This window comes from Pseudorca crassidens, chromosome 5 (genome assembly GCF_039906515.1).
Source record: "Pseudorca crassidens isolate mPseCra1 chromosome 5, mPseCra1.hap1, whole genome shotgun sequence".
Taxonomy (NCBI): Eukaryota; Metazoa; Chordata; class Mammalia; order Artiodactyla; family Delphinidae; genus Pseudorca; species Pseudorca crassidens.
In genome coordinates this window covers 6121787-6138708 of record NC_090300.1, presented here as the reverse complement: position 1 = coordinate 6138708, position 16922 = coordinate 6121787, and the positions used below count along the sequence as shown (strand labels likewise).

The following is a 16922-nucleotide window of genomic DNA, read 5'->3' as shown; positions in this document are numbered from 1 at the left end:
TATTTCTATTAGTCCTAAAATAACATTTTTGTAGCCTTTTTCTTAAAATGTTTTAATGAATATGAACTATAGAGGACAGTTCTAGATACAGTTGAATTATGACCATGACTTAGTATTTTATGATACATTGGAAAATGGCTTGATCAGAGTTAATACTGATTAGACCTAGCTGTTCAATAGCTTGGATAAATACGTGTTTCTTTTTATTGAAAATCTATGTTACCCAAGGCATAGGCCAACATATTAGCTTTCTAAATCACGTAGTCTGTGCAACCGTTTAAACTCGAGACCAGAAAGAGGCTGTCGTAAATCCACCACTCCTGGGGTTGGGTGGGAAATTAGGGGAAGAAGAAGGTCAGGAACCACATAGAGAGAAGATTCTTGTGCCTGTTGGTTTCTGAGCCTTTCCTAGGACATATCCTGGGATAGGCTGATGTGCTCACAGGCTTGCATGAGTATTTTTCACATTCCTTTTTAAAAAGGAGAAAAAAAATTAATATAGGCAGTCTACTAATCTCTTCCCTAAGTGAATAGAGACTGACTACAAGCCAATCATAAACCAATTCTAGAACATATTAGAGACTTTGGTATTCTAGAAGGCAGCATTTTCCAAAATAGGGTACACTAACATCCTTTGGGATATGGAAAAATATCATAATTTCTATTATTATTTAGGCTGTATCAAAATATTAAGCTTCGCTAATAGTAAATATATGGATCAGCCACAGCAGTTGTATATAGTTTATTAATAAGTACACGTGTATCGGGAATGCTTGCTAAGTTCTTTTTTAACTGCTCTCAGTCACTGCTGTTCTGTCTCAGAAACACTTATTTCCTAAAACCCAGCAGGGAGAATCTGCCTCATTAACTTATTCCATGCCCAGAGTCTGAACAATTGTTTTTTTCCAGAATTATTTGTGGTGCATCATCCGACCACCCTGGTCCCCGAGAACTCCAGTGTCTCATGTGGTGAATGATAGTCTTATTCTAAGTTCTCCTCCATTTTCAAAGACTTCTGGAGGAGTTTCAGCCTTGAGTTTTACAGATTACTTACTGAAAAGAGCCCTGGAGTTACTGCTATCCGTCGGGTAATTAGGTAGTTCCAAGGAAAATAATAAAACTGTTTTGTGCCTGGGAGATTAGAATGGCACACGGTGACTCATATTAGTCAGCTGAGTAATTATGTAATTACAGAAGAAGGGGAAGAGAACCCTTCAGATTGTTTTTCCTAAGAGGCCCTTTTGGAAGCGTTCCAGCCCATCAGGTACTTGTGTAATTAGGTCGGGGGCACAATCCATAAGGAAAGGCTAGGGGCGGGGAGTCATTAAAAAAAAATGTTTATGTAAAAGATCCTGGTGGAGGAAGAAAAGGGAGTGTTTAAAATATTCACCCAGACTCCACACCTACTAGATAGGACGCCGTAAACGTTAAGGAAAATGGTGTTTCATGGTTACTTGAGGCCATGTGTCCATGGGTAGAATAGGATGAAGGACCACGGCGTATTTTGAATAATCATGACCATTTATTAAGCCTACGCTGGGGGCTTTCTTCCAGTCACTCAGTACAGTGGCCCTTGTGTTTTCCCTATTTCTGCAGAGAAATAAACTGAGAGGCTCAAAGAATTTGAACCTAGGTCCTTTGGGCTCCCAACACCTGCTCTTCCCACTGCACCATGCTGCTGCCTACCAGCATTTCTGTACTGAATTACACAGGTTGTCCTGCTAGCATAGATTACTAGGATTATTGCTCATTTCATCTCCACTTTGTATAAATCTTATCTACACAGTGAAAAACACTGGATTGAAAAATTGTTAACTCGGTGATTTGGGCCATTCAAATTACCAATCTGTATTTCCTACATGGTTCAACTGAATGGCTCTGCCTTGCAGAATACTTTGTACAAAGCATCTCTACCCCCCAACATATGATATCCCAAATAAATGCATCCAGCTTTCCCATGTTAACGTATGTCAGTAAAAGCAGAATGTTGATATTTTGAAGGAATGTATTACGATGTTCAAGGGCTTATTTCATTGTCCAAGTTTTGCTTGTATATATTCACTAAGGTTAAAAAAATGTTTATAACTGTATCTCAATTTCTGAGACATTCTGCATGTGTTGATTAATCTTTATGGTAGCAGAAAACTAGTGGATTCTCTGGGGAAAGACATTGCTCTCAGATTTCTTTACTCTTTATCTGATTGTTTTGCTCTATACAGCGATGCTTTTATAGTTTTAGGGGATGAAAAAGATTTATCTGCAGAGAAAGAAATTAAGGTCATGTCTCTCTTTAGTTCAGCAGTGATATAACTGTCCTTGGTACAGAAATGAAACCAGGCATAGTTTTCAGCTGATTTGGAGAAGTCTTGTGGATCAGGCCAGGTTGAAGTAGCTCAGAATAAGCAGTGGGACTCTTCAGAGGTGCCTGTGGAAGACTGACATCCCAGGAACTGGGAGAAAGGAGCCAGGTTCGGAAGGGCAAGCTGAGGCTCATCAGAAACAGTTTTCTCTACCAGTTCTAGACAGATTTTGTCCTCTTCCACTACTGACTTTAGCATTCATGTGATTGGACAGAGAATTGTCAAAAGTCCACCAAATATTGATTTAGAGTTTCGAGAATTTCAGCGTTGACTTTGGAATATGTATGATCTAGACTAGCAATTTTTCCTTACTAATTTCCATCATTCTGGCCATTCTTTTTCCAATTGAGATGCTTGTCATGAAAACGTTGGCAGACTTTCTGGGACAGGCTTTGAGGTTCATAAAGGCAAGAGGGCATACTTTGAACATGTAGTTCTGTGACATCTGTCTGTGCAAAATGCCTCTTATGTAGTGTTGAGAATTAAAGCATGGGATTTTAGCTCAGCTTCTTCACATTGATTGGACTTTTAGATATAAGCGGATGGTGGGGCTCTCGGTGATTTCCTGTAGAATTAATGAACATTTCAGGTATTTGATAGGAGCTACCTAAGTTCCTGGATCTGTTCATTTGATAAATATTTTTGGCACTGTGAATAAATAAGACACAGTTCCCTCTCCCAAAGACCTCAAAGTCTAGTAAAGGGAAGACATGTAGAGAGGTAACTGGTTGTGAGTGACATGGTAAGTAATAGAATCAAGCAAACAGGAAGAGGATCCTTAACTATTTGGGGAAGGAAAGCTTCATGGAAGAAAGAATATTTACTCTGGATTTTTAAGGATAATTAAAAGAGTTTTCTAAGCAGATGAGGAAGGGAACTTCAAAAAGATGGAAAAGCATATGCCAGGCTTATATAAGTGTGTCAAGTTTCTCGACTCATGGAGTTTCATGTGACAACATGCAGATGGTATGATGAGATGGCTGTGCAAGAATCAAACCTGGAAAGCTCTGCCCCAACCCACTCCAGACTGTCTGGGGAAAGGGTCCAGCAGGAGGCATGTTCACCACCACAGGGTTAGCCTTATTTGAGCACAGGAGACACATTTCATTACCGTACGACCAAAGTTATCTGAAATGGTCAATATTTTACAAAAGGATCAATCCTAAAGATGAGACCCTTGAGCTAATATTTTTAAAAAATTTTATTGAAGTGTATAGCTGATTTACAATGTTGTTTTAGTTTCTGGTGTACAGCAAAGTATTTCAGTTATATATATAATATATATTTTTTCGTATTCTTTTCCATTATGGTTTATCATGGGATATTGAATATAGTTCCCTGTGCTATACAGTAGGGCCTTGTTGTTTATCCCTCCTAAATATACTATTTTGCATCTGCTAATCCCAAACTTCCAATCTTTCCCTCTGCCACCCCCTCTCCCCCTTGGCAACCACAAGTCTGTTCCCCACATCTGTGAGTCTGTTTCTGTTTCATAGATAAGTTCATTTGTGTCATATTTTAGATTTCACATGTAAGTGATATCATAGGGTATTTGTCTTTCTCTTTGTGACTTGCTTTGCTTAGTATGATAATCTATAGGTCCATCCATGTTGATGCAAATGGCATTATTTCATTCTTTTTCATGGCTGAGTAGTATTCCATTGTATATATGTACCACATCTTCTTTATCTATTCATCTGTCAGTGGACATTTAGGTTGCTTCCAGGTCTTGGCTATTGTGAACAGTGCTGCAATGAACAAAGGGGTGCATGTAACTTTTTGTATTACAGTTTTGTCGGGTTATATGCCCAAGACTGGTATTGCTGGATCATATGGTAATTCTATTTTTAGTTTTCTGAGGAACCTCCATATCGTTTTCCATAGTGGCTGCACCAATTTACATTCCCACCAACAGTGTTCTCCCTTTCTCCACACCCTCTCCAGCACTTGTTATTTGTCCTTTGAGGTGATACTTTTTAAATGAAGCTTTACTTCTCAGAAGGCTCATGATTTCAGAAATACTAAAATTATGTCCTGTTACACTTGAGTGAAGAGGTCTCTTTTTAGAGGAAAAGTATTACCTGTATTCGGTTCGAGAAGTCAAATAGTTCTGCGTGGCTTATGACAAAGCAGCAATGCCCTGCTCCGGCATTTTCCAGCAATGATTCCTGCTCCCTTGGGGCAACTGTTTTCAACTTTTCAGCAATTTTCTTTTATTCTGTTTTAATGTTTCTAATCTACTTTTTCACACTGTTTGTGATTATTCAGTAGTAGAAATGATTTACTGACATCCAATTATAGAAGATCAAAATTTAACTCTTTCATATTATACTCATGTACTCAGTTCCCATCCGCATTTTCCAACATAGCTCTAGCACAATTTTAATTCAATCAGCATTCAATATTATGCATATGATTGTATAAACATTGCTGTTAGACAAAAATGCCATATTCTTTGATGACTCTTCCTTTTGTCATATAAACTGGCTTGGTTCTTGCTGACCATCCACTCCTCTTTGACTCAAGCTACAATTTACTGTTTTAATTCTCTCTGGTCTGCAAAGTTTTCCGTATGCTTTCCAGATACTAAAATTTTGTTGATATCTTTCATCTGCTGTCATCTCCTCTCCCATTCTCTTTAACTTTGTGGATTTATGCCTTTAGGGAGGAAGTAGAGATAAATGTGTATCTTTGATATGCTGTGTTTAACATAGGTAGAATAGGCCTTTCTAGGTGGGACCATAGAAAAGGCAGAAGTGGAATTTTAAGTGAAAATGTTTAATCATCACAGAGGAAAAGCAGGTGTTGAGATAGAGCAGAGTTTCAACTACTTGTCAGGGGTATTGAGAAACACAGGTAAAGTACAAGTTCGGAGGAGGAGAATGCTCACAATTGTCATTCTATTTGTAAATGTAGGAGAGAGGGAGATTTTGCAGCAAGAAGACAGGTGTTGGCCTGAGGTTTATAAAGAAATGAAAAGAGGAAGCTTGCAAATACTTTTGAAGAACTGTCTAAAGATGCCTTGTACCTAAAAATCAAAGTAGAGTCTACCCTCTTTGAATCTTAAGTGCTTAAAAATATGAGAAACATGAGAGGAGGATAAGGGTATTTGCAAATATCAGGTGATAAATCTTTGAATTTGTACAGGAAGAAAATTTATTGCTAATAGAGCTTTTTTCTGTTTAAAAATAAGACCCCATATTCAATTCAATTGATTTTTGAGGATACGACTATTAATTCATTAGCAGCTCTGTGTTATCAGACAACAGATACTTCAAAGAAGTTACAGTTAAGAAAAGTCGATGAGACAAAAGTACAACTAAAATAAGTCAAGGTGAACTAACTCATGGAAGAGAACATGAGTGAGCTGAGAGTTCATGCAGATGAGAAACTACTTTTATCTTGGAGGAGGTAACATCTTAAAAGGTCCCTGAAACAGGATTTTTCAGGCAAAAAAAAAAAAAAAAAGGTGAGAAATGTGTTCTCTGAAGAGTCAGAATGCACAATGACATAAGGGCATGGGAGGGCTAGGTGCACTTGGAGGACAACCCGTAGTGAACTTGGGCAAGAACCTTCATGTCAACATTTTGAAAGTTGGTTAAGAGACTTGAGATAAATTGATGCCAAGTTATAGAGGACTTCTATTGAGGTTCTTGAGGCATTAGCCATATTCCTTCACCTATGGGTTCTGAACATTTTGACAGAAAGAAACAGGAGTCAGACACAAATTAAGTTACCAGCAGAATTTACAATAAAGTTAGCATGGGGGATGTAGTTTGGAACAGGAACTTAGCCAGGCTTTCTAAATTTTGCATGTATTTGTCTACAGAGCATGTCGACAACCACAAGCCTCTAGACCCAAGGGTGGAGTCTGTGGAAGAGAGGGGACCAGGGGTGTCTTATAACAGAAATCAGCCAAAGCTCGACTACATCACGGGTATACAAAGATCTTTACCTCAGTCTTACCAGACTGGGCAGAAATGAATGTTCTCTCTGACACTGCTCTCTCTTGAAGGAGGGACCAGAAGTGAAATTTCTTCTATGGAAATGTGGTGTGGAGAATGAGTGTTAGGTGTCTCCACCAACCACCAACAACCTTGACTGTCAGGTAGAAGAAGTCATGTGGGCTTCAGTAGAGCAGGAGAGCTACTAGAAACCTTGGAGTAAGGTGCTAGGGTAGAACTGCTCTCTAGGAAGAAAAATCAGGCGGCTGTAGGCAAAATATCTTAGAACAGGATGGATGTAAAGGTATTGCAAGAAGGTGGGATGCTGTGATTTCAGGGGTGAGAGGAAGGAAAAAACTAAAGCTGCTTACGGACAGTGGGTGTGGAAGGATGGGACAGCTGTGAGGAAAGGAATGAAAAACACTCTAGGACAGTTGGAAGAGGAGAGCAAAAGGGGCAAAAGGTCAGTGATTCAAATCAGGATAACTAGATTAATGATAATTCCATTCACAGAACTGGAGAAGTGATTAGAAGCAGAAACTGGAGAGGAATGAGTTGTTTGTGGACATAATGAGTGTGAGTTATCAAACCATAGGAAAATGTCCAAGAGAATACTGGAAATGTGGATAAGAAAAGAGCATCAGGGCCAAAAGAGAGGATCTGCAATGAAAATTAGGAAATCACTAAGTCCCCTGTTTAACTCAACTGACCCCTCCCCCCCAGTTTAAAACTTTATCAACAAGGGAAGCCATGTGTTGGTTTACGCTGTGATGGTGCTCCCTGTCTCAACATCAGCTGTCCCTTTTAATGTCCTGACACCATTACCAGGCTTTTATAAGGGAGACTGTCAATAAATTCAGGTAAGTCACTTCATTTCCTGGTGTTTTTCTCCTCATGGATAAAGTGGGGTGGTAATAGCACCCATCGCAAAGGGTTGTGGGAACTCGATGAGTTAATATTCGTAAAGTGCTTAGAATAGTGTCTGGCATGTAGCAAGTCCAATAAAAGTGGTGTGGCTCTTACTGTGTTTTTGTTTTGCTCTTGTTCATGAAACACCCTGCCTGGAATCTTTTGAAGTATAAATTTTGGAAAGGAAACCTAATGGAGCCACAGGGCACCATGACCCCGTTCATCCCACAGATATGGTTGAGCTCCTACTTTGGGCGTGGATGCCACTGTCCTTGCCCTTGAGGGGTCCTCAGTTTAATAGGGGCTGGGTGGGGGTCCACAGGGACACAGAACCAGTACAACCCAATCAAGACTGGGATCTGTGGATAAACAAAGGCTCTGAGGTGAGTTAGTGAAACTTGTGCTGCAGAAACTAAAGTAGTTTCATGGGGCTAAAACACAGAAAGCCGCTCTTAACCCACTGCTTATTAATTCATCCATTGGTTTATTTATTCATTTAGACTTTTTTTTTAAACAAGTTAAAACTTTATTTTCTCCCCAATTTTAATTTTTTAAATTGAAGTAGAGTTGATTTACAATGTTGTATTAATTTCTGCTGTACAGAAAAGTGATTCAGTTATACATATATATACATTCTTTAATTTTTATTTTATATCGGCATATAGTTGATTAACAATGTTGTATTAGTTTGTGTACAGCAAAGTGATTCAGTTCTACATACACATGTATCTGTTCTTTTTCATATTCTGTTCCCATTTAGGTTATTGCAGAATATTAAGCAGAGTTCCCTGTGTCATACAGTAGGTCCTTGTTGATTATCTATATTATATATAGTGGTGTGTGTATGTTAATTCCAAACTCCCAGTCTGTCCCTCCCCCCAACCCTTCCCCTCTGGTAACCATAAATTCGTTCTCTAGGTCTGTGAGTCTGTTTCTGTTTTGTAAATAAGTTCATTTGTATCATTTTTTTAATCCCACATATAAGCGATGTCATGTGGTATTTGTCTTTCTCTGAATTCAGACTTTTTTGGAACAAGGAGCATAGCTAAGCGTTACATGAAATATGTAGATAAATGGTTTGTTCTTTGTGACCTTGAGAAGCCAGTTGTCTAGTGGAGGAGAGAGGCATGTGAAAACCTGTAAGCCAGTGGAGGAGCTGAAGGAGGGTGGGAGGGGTGCAGAGGAGCCCGGGGGGCCACATGTTCCCTCCTACCCCAGGCAGAGCTGCAGGGGCTCTGCGGAGATGGCGGTCTTTGATTTGACCCACCAGCTCACTTCTTGGTGCATTTGGATGTATAGGCAGAGGCCACCTCAGGCAGAGGCACAGGATGAGCAAAGGCAAGGGGCTCGAGATCCCAGGTGTGTGAATCACTTTCTCCTACCACTTGCCCTTGGCGGGAGAGAGGGGGCAGGGGTGACCACAGTGTGAGAAGCTGAGAAGCAGGGGGACTGTGGATGCTGAACAGGCCATAAAGCAAAGGGCTGGGGTGTGGACAGCTAACCGTGTCTCCTTAGCTCTTTTGCCAAAAGCCAGCTCTGCTTAGGAATCTCAAAGGAAAACTGAGATTATTTATGTGCTACCACCAGCAATACATCGGAGGCCAAGAGGAGTGAGAGTTATTGAGCTGGTTCAAAGCAATCTCGATTATTGAAAATGAATGAAATTGAATTCCACTTCCTACAGAGTCATTTATTGAGAGACAAAAGCAATTAATATTGCAAATAAAATAATTGTGAACTTCTGAACTAAATTACCATGCAGATATAATGTACTGTCTCATCAGCCTTTAAATACTTCACGTATTAGAAACTCATAACACCCGTTTCTGAACCCGAGGCTACATCGTTAACGCTTATTCGTTCTGCTTTTGCCAAAAAGCAGTTCTCAAGAGTAACAAATTAAAAGTCATCGTTTCAGAAATATGATTCCAAAGTTAAAATTCACAACCATATTGAGGTTTGAGATTTCAATTTGTAAATTAATCCTGTCATTTGGTAAATTAAAAAAAAGAGAGACGAACTGGTAAGGTGTCCCATAGTTCCTTGACAGCAACAGGAATTTTTGCACATTATTGCAAATTTAGCATGTCCTGGAAGTACCTGTTGCCAAGTACCAGGCATGCATTTGATGGATGATTCTGCTGTCAGCCTCAAGCATCCTTGTGGTAACTGATTTATGTACTGAGGGCCCTTGAGAATTCAAAGTGCATTGCATGTGCAGAGATAGTACAGAGATTGTAACTCGCAGAAGTTCCAGCTTGAGTCACCTTGTTTTATGGGAACACTACGGGGTCTCTAGAAGAGTCCCTTCCCATTTAGGAAATGAGCTGTCTTAAGTAGGCTTCCCAGAAGCAGAGCTTATGGTGAGGATTGGGGGAAAGTAAGAGGAAGAGCTGGGGAGGGGTAGGACAGGAAAGAGGAGACTAACAAAGGGGTCGTATCAAGAAAAGTACGCTGGAGAGTAAGTTAGGTCCTGTCCTGCTGGGGAGCTCTGGAACTAATGTAGGACGTACCGGGAGTCACGGCACCATATTTATTACTCCTGTATCTGATGATCAGCCCACAAAGAGTCACAGGTGCTGGCTGTTTGGAGTGAACACACCTGGGGAGCTGGTGTGTGCAAAGCTCCGAAAGGGATCTAGGAGGGTGTGGGCAGTGCTATGTCCAGTATTCCATGATTATCATTAAATGCTATGGGAAGAAAGTTTAATTTTACCAGTCCATGGTGACAGTAAATAATCACTATCATCATCCTGGGAAACATGCCCAACTCTTGGCAGTTTTCTTGATTCAGAGCCCAATGTGCAGGAAGAGGTTTCAAAGGGGCCAAGAGATTAATTTCCTGCTGGCAACAGGCTGGTGGCAGAGGACTGACACATGCTAGGCACTCTCCTAAGATAGGAAAACAAACCATGAGAGGCGGGGTAGGCACTGTCAGTGTGAGAAAGCTTCCAAACAGCTGGTATAGGCAGTGGGGGAGAGGGGAGCCTCTGAGAAGCCAAAGAGATAGACCCATCTAAAAGCACTGAAATTCAGCCTTAAAGAGTACTGGCTCAAAAACATATCTGTGTGCACAATTTGACCTGTAGCTCACCAGTTTGCAACACCGAATGTCTAAAATAAAGGACCTTAATATGTGCAAAAATATGGTTTGGACATTGATAGAAAACTTTCCAGAATATAGAAAGCAGGTGTAAAGGGAGAAGAAGGTTGAACCTACTAGATTCTTGCCACCTGTTTAAAAGTTGGGACTCTGTCTCAGAGCAATAGATGCTCTTAGTAGCAAGGTGTTTTTTTAAAAATTTTTATTGGAGTATAGTTGATTTACAATGTTGTATTAGTTTCAGGTGTACAGCAAAGTGAATCAGTTATACATACACCTGTGTCCACTCTTTTTTAGATTCTTTTCCCATATGGATCATTACAGAATACTGAGAAGAGTTCCCTGTGCTATACAGTAGGTCCTTATTAGTTATCTATTTTATATATAGTAGTGTGTATTAGTTATTTTATATATAGTAGTATGTATATGTCAATCCCAATCTCCGAATTTATCTCCCCCCTTCTCCTCTGGTACCAATAAGAAGATTGTTTACTATCAATACATCTATGACTCTATTTCTGTTTTGTAGATAAGTTCATTTGTACCATTTCTTTAGATTCCACATATAAGTGATATATGATTTTTGTCCTTCTCTGTCTGACTTAACTTCATCCAGTATGACAATCTATAGGTCCATCCATGTTGCTTACTCAGCCATAAAAAAGAACGAAATAATGCCATTTGTAGTATCGGGTTATATTGTGATGGAATTTTCAGTATATGTCTAATACCTGTTGATTTGTTTAATACTTGTGTGCATCTCAGGGAAGATAATTAAACCCTTGTTTTGGCTGAGGGTTTTGCCATCAGCATTTTAAGAGGATAGAATTCTTTCAATTATTCAACAAAATATAGTGTTATTTGTCTTTACATACAAAATAAAATACTCTCTCAGCGCAATTCTTCCTTTGACCTTACTCAGAATCCTGAGGGAAAAATCTCCTTAATGACCAATAACCAGCTAAAGTCCATGTAAATTGATTGAATGTAGAACAAATTACTAAGCCTTGAAGTAACCATATCGTTAGTATATGAGCCTTCATTGTTAGCTCTCCATGAAGCAGTATTTCATGGTGGCACTCCCCACCATTTAGCCCAAATACCAGGACATTGTTGCAGTTTCCACAGTGATTCACCATTGATGATCAGGTAGATCATTGAAACGTTAGCTTCTAACCTTGAAGCTTATGGGCTGAGTCGGAATGGTCCCACTGCTACATTTAAGCTTTATAAGACTTTCTGCCGGAAACTTCCATGCTTGTTGCCTTCAGCATGCAAACCAGTTCCGCTGGCATTTATAAACCAGTAGGGAAGAGACATTTTAGGGATCTTTTGCAATAAGCACTCTTGTGTACTGATTATGACTTAAAGTAAGATATTCCATTGTTAAGTGACTTGTGGTTGTCTCCGTAATTTTTCAAATTACATTTGAGAATGGGAGTTGGGTTTTGATCGAGTTATTTTATAACTTTTAATTTAAGACAAAAATGCTTACTCTAGAGACTGAATTTTAAATCCCTAATCTCTTAGAAACATCATAAGCAAAAATCGGTACTTAAAATGGAGCCTCAATTAATCTAGGTTGGCTTTCCTCACTGACTGAATTTACCAGATAATTGAGTAACTTTCCCCTTCGATTTTTGTTTTGATCACTTGGTGTAGGAAAGGCTTCCTCATTCGTGGATCCTATGGTATTGAGAGCAGCTTCAAAGGAAAAATGAGAACTTCTTTTGTTTCAGTTTCTTGGCCTTTAAATTGTATTTGTGCTTGCTTTTATATTTTAAGGAGATGATGAACTTTAATTCATTCCAACCTACTGGAGGAAGACTAGCCCAAACAATGGAGAAAGCTCAGCTATCAGTTAGTTTTAAAGAAATAGAATATTTTTACTAAAGGCAGCGTATTCAGAGCTTGACAAATAAAGTCCTTTAGAAAAGCTCTCCATGAAATTGAATTATTGCTTAGAAAAAAATGATTCACACAGAGTTGTTTGAAAAACATGTTGCTTACACTATTAATTTGCTTTGGAAGCCTGTCTTTATAGGTGATGTAAAGACAGAGTTCTGCACAATCAGCATTTTATACATATACACACATGCGTGCGCGTGCGTAATATTTCCTGAATTAGACTCTCCTCTCTAGACATGGCTGACCAATGTCTAATCATGCACTTCCATTCCACTCAGATTGCAGCATTCTCAGTGTGAACTTCCTGCACTTTGACTTTCACCTAAATGGTACTGGGGTGCCTCTGGTTAATTATATTTGGAGTTCAAAGTTTTGATTATGGCTGATTTATCAGATGTAATCTTTTAAAGGCATAAAATTAAATAATGGGCAGTGCACGGGTAAAGATTAACTTTCCCTAGATCATCAAGATTGATGGTCTTGGTGTCCATAAATACACTGGAGGTTGATATAGTACACTCTGCTTTCATGTGGTTGGGTTCTGTAAGTTCTGAGAGGTTAATTGCGGGAAACGTTTTGCCAAACTTGGGCCATTAGAGATTACAGGAACCGACCAACCAATCTAATGACTTTTGATTTTAAGATGTTGCAAAGCTTTAGTTGTTTTGTTCTTTTACCTAGTCTCGCTGAAGTATTTAATGAGATCTGTGCCAAATGAAGCAAAAAGATATGACTCCTGCCCTCATGGAGCTTACAATTGAATCGGCAGGTGCATCAAAACCAAGTAAAAAGCAAATAAGTACAATATTATAAGTTATTTTAAAAAGAGCTCAGAAATGAATGACCTACTGCCCTAAGAAAAAGAATGAGGGCTTCCCTGGTGGCGCAGTGGTTGAGAGTCTGCCTGCCGATGCAGGGGACACGGGTTCATGCCCCGGTCCGGGAGGATCCCACATGCCGCGGAGCGGCTGGGCCCGTGAGCCATGGCCGCTGAGCCTGCGCGTCCGGAGCCTGTGCTCCGCCACGGGAGAGGCCACAACAGTGAGAGGCCCGCGTACCGCAAAAAAACAAACAAACAAAAAAAAACAACTGTTTACTTAGATTCAGTTAAAATGATATGCTTCCTGAATCATTGAAATGATTGATTCCATGAAGTTCTGATCATATGGGTAGACATAATCTAGAGACTTTACAGTTATGTTTATAACTATAATTTGCTGCCCCTAAATAATTCTTATGATAATATAATATGTGGTCAATGCAGAAAGATTGCAAATTTACCGAAAGATCCAAAAATTTACTATAATTCTTTCGCCAAGTGGTAGCCAGTATTGACATTTTGGCTGGAATCCTCCCAGTTGCTTTCTGACATACATAAAAATCTTTACACATATACATTTTCACAAGAAATGGAATCCTATTATATGTAGTATTTTACAGCCATTTTCTACTTTTTAAAACCAACATTTCCCCATGATCTTTTATACATTGTTTTTATATTATAATTTTAATGGTTGCATAGTACTTAATAACATTGTTGCATCTCAGTTGCCTTAAGCAAGCCACTGTTTACATACATTTGTTTACTAGTTCTTCATTTTTATAAATAGTGGGATGTCTACCTTTTCCTTAATTTTAATTATTTGCTTAGGGTACACTCATAAAAGTGAAATTTCTTGGCTAAACTCCTGAGGCTTTGAATATATGACTGATAATATCCCCCCAGAAAATCATACTGATGTACACCTCCACTAGCTGGGACTGTGTCCATCCTCTCCATAGGTCACTTTTACTGGGTACTTGTTTTGATTTTAACTTTCATAATTTCGTCACAAAATGATTACAAAAATATGTTCTGTACTTTATATTTGATATAAAATAGGAATATATATTTAATGATTTTTGAGATTTGTAATGTTGCTTTTAAAATAAAACTAAAAACAAAATCAAATTTAGAGGAAATGGGAACTTCTAGGATATGAGCATTCTGAAGACAAAAGTTCAGTGTCTTGTTCTTTACAAAAGCAAGTCAACAAATTACAAATGCAAACATAAGTCATAGAATGGGAACCAAAAAAGATCATGTTTAGAGAAAACAAACTTGAAATCGGGGTAGAGAACCTTTGTCCCCAAGAATCACAGTTGGCTATGCTCTCTGATGAGAAATTAATTTTAGACTGAGTTATAAATACGGTGGTATCTTAGAATTCCTGTGACTATTCTCGTGAAAGAGATTCTAGTGAAATGGTCTGAGAAGAGTGAGTTGTCTGTGAAGGTTACTTCTAATAAAAATGACAAATGGAAAATTTTAAATTATAGTTTTCCCCTGCAAACATCTTTCCCTATGATTGGTAGTTATCAAAATTAAATGATCCTAGGAAATTGGGCGGCTGCATTAAATACAGCGGCGGGGGTTAGAATTATAAGGAATTTGAAAGATTGCCTAACCCAGCTCCTCATTTTACAGATAAAATAGAGCCCTGCAGAGATGAAGGGAACTGCCTGAGGACCCATACCTGGTGAGTAAAGAAAGAAGAAATAAAGAAATTCACATAAGCAGATATTGAAGTAATTTAAATATTTAAAATATCGTGAAAGTTTCCCTATATAATCTGATGCCTCAGATATAACCACAGTTTGGTATATGAACTTTGCAAGTATTTATATGTATACATAGAAGCAAATGTTAACTTTCTTCCGAAAACAGAGTCATACTATATATATATATATATATATATATATATATATATATATATAAATCTTTCTGCAAATTGTTCTTTTACATACATCTTGTACAGATAGCCTTAGTTTCTCTCAGCTAACATATAGATGGAATAGGGCAGAGGCTGGCAAACCTTTTCTGGAAAGGGCTAAATAATAAACATTTTAGGCTCTGTGGACCCACAGCCTCTGTCCCAGCTACTCAGCTTTGCTGTTGTGTCAAAAAAGGAGCCACAGACAATATGTAAACACGTGGATGTGTATTCCAATAAAACTTTGTAAAGACAAGCACAGGGAACATTTGTGCTACAGGTTATAGTTTTCTAACTCCTGAAATACAGAAAGAAGAAGAGTGATTTTGGTAAACAATGATGTCTGAGGAGGAAGCATGACGAATGCCCTGGGTATAGAGAGGAAGGGGACTGAGCTTGAGTTTCCATTATTAGATGTGGCCTTGGGTGAGGCATGTAGGCTCACTGGCCTCTTGAGTAAAGTGTGGGTACTAATACCCAGACTGCAGGGTTATTCTGAAAACTAAATGAAATAACCTGTGTAATTCAGTAGTTAGTATATGAGAAAATTCTGTTCCTCCCGGGATGGGGGTTAATGCAGAACTTTGGTACTCATGTATGTGAAGAAGCACTTGGGCAAGGAAGAATTGCCCAAATTTACTGATATCTCCGCAAGTCCAAGACTTGTGTAGATCCTCTTAAAAATCATGTTCTCAAACTGTTGGCAAAGTTTGGGTAAACACAGCTATACCAGAATGATCCTGAGATTTCCTGAGAAAGGATTAGCATGCTTTGCATGGAATTTTGCAATAAAGGAAACACTTATAGTTTAATTCACAGTGATTTAAGAAGATGGACGATTTCTGAGAGGGGAAATCTAATTATAGTGAAAATAAAATTTCATCTACCCATCACTTCCTTCATTATTTATTATTTTTTATTGGGAAGATAAGTATGTACAAAGAATAGGAAAGAAAAACATATTAAAGTGTACTAGGAAAAAATAAGGAATTAATGTAATGCTACTTAACTATAAATTTCTCATATAATCACATTTTAATTTATCTTCAAGTGAACCTACTGGGTAAATTCAATTGGTTACTTTAAAGCAGAATTCCTATAGCCGTTCCAAATAACTGTATTTCTTTTTCTAATTCATTTCCAATTTAACGTATTTTTTATGACATGATAAATTTGTTTTTTTTCTCTGCTGGGATAGTTTCATTCAACTGAATATTTTAAAATTGAACACAACATTCTTCTGTTTTGTGTTTATGTTGTTGTTTTTTCTTAACTCCGAGCTAGCTCTTTTTGTCCAAATTTAAATGAAAACTGGAATAATTCTATTAATTTATTGTTGCAGTTTATATTCTGGAGAGCAAAGTATTTTATACTAATTAAGTATTGCTAATAATGACTATGGCATAAAACTTAGGGGAAAAAAAGTTAAGTGATTCAAGTTGATATAGTGTTCATTTTTGAGAATAAGTATGTGAATATAGTCAAGATATTTTGACAACTGAAGAATTTGCCCAACCTGATCTGGCGGTTGAGTCTGAAATGTAACACAGCCTTTTAATAGTCACAGAAGTTATCCCAGCAATGAGATCTACATCAGTGGTGGTACCATATTAAATCTTATAGTGAGGAAAGTATTTTATTCTCCTTTCACGTCTCCTCCAAAACTTTTGATTCTCTTGACAAGAATGGCTGTGTGGTGATATTCCATCTTCTGTAGCTGTTTTTAACAAAGAGATCAGCCCTGAGACTTACAGCTATCCTTAGGCCACAGCATCTAACCAGGATTCAATTGCACTGGGTTTTTTCCCCAATCCTTTTTATTTTTACAGTTTACCTTATATTTGTGGTAAGTGAAGCTGATTTATCACTTATAGGAGTGTTATAACTTGTCCATCTTAAACGTATTTATTCAGGTAAAAAACAAACAAAAAAGTGTGCTGACCTA

At 38.2% G+C, this 16922-nt stretch overlaps 1 long non-coding RNA gene across 1 annotated transcript in view; it reads left to right on the top strand.

Moving 5' to 3' along the window:
• Positions 1-16922, top strand: part of LOC137224619 (uncharacterized) — a 355832-nt gene that overhangs the window by 219371 nt on the left and 119539 nt on the right. The window contains exon 2 of the long non-coding RNA XR_010943408.1: positions 14692-14743. This is a non-coding gene — a long non-coding RNA (uncharacterized lncRNA). The remainder of the gene's footprint in view (positions 1-14691; positions 14744-16922) is intronic.